Source organism: Thalassophryne amazonica, chromosome 4 (genome assembly GCF_902500255.1).
Source record: "Thalassophryne amazonica chromosome 4, fThaAma1.1, whole genome shotgun sequence".
Lineage (NCBI taxonomy): Eukaryota > Metazoa > Chordata > Actinopteri > Batrachoidiformes > Batrachoididae > Thalassophryne > Thalassophryne amazonica.
In genome coordinates, this window is record NC_047106.1 from 144,898,460 (window position 1) to 144,899,353 (window position 894).

The following is an 894-nucleotide window of genomic DNA, read 5'->3' on the forward strand; positions in this document are numbered from 1 at the left end:
ACGCGCCCACCTTTAATTGTGTTTTTGTTCCTCGCCAGCAGTACCAGGTCCGACACGCGGAGGCAGTGGCCACCTGGGAGTTCGGGACTTGGCGGCTCCAGTATACCCGGGGTCCTGTGGCGGAGGAAGCCGTGTGGTACCGGTCTTACCTTGGAGAGGCGTCTCCTATCTTCGAGCCTGCCCACACGACACTTTTGTAAATTGACTGTTGTCCATTTCTGTGATTGGTTGTATTCGTTGTGCACATTCACAACAGTAAAGCGTTGTTATTTGACTTACTCCATTGTCCGTTCATTTGCGCCCCCTGTTGTGGGTCCATGTTCCTACACTTTCCCAACAGGATATCTCGGCCAGCGTCATGGATCCCGAGGGGCGTCAACCGGCTGTTGAACGGGCAATGGAAGAACAAGGCGCACAGGCGTCCGCAGGAGGGGTAATCGGTGAGTTGCAGCGGATCCTCACCGCTTTCACGACTCGGTTAGAATCGATGGCCGAGCAGAACGCCCTCCTGAACCGCAGGGTGGAGGCTCTCGCCGCGCAGGTGGAAGCGCGCCCTCCGGGCGCCGCTGCGGCTCTCCCTCCCGTAGACCCTGTGCGTGACAGCGACGTTCCACTGGTTGTCCAACGACCCCCCCCACCATCCTCTGAAGCATACATAAGCCCCCCAGAGCCGTACGGAGGCTGTGTGGAGACGTGCGCGGATTTCCTTATGCAGTGTTCGCTCGTCTTCGCACAGCGTCCCGTCATGTACGTGACCGACGCTAGCAAGGTAGCTTATGTGATAAATCTGCTTCGTGGTGAGGCACGCGCTTGGGCTACAGCGCTCTGGGAGCAAAAGTCACGGCTCCTTCAGACATATGATGGGTTTGTGAGGGAGCTCAGAACAGTGTTCGA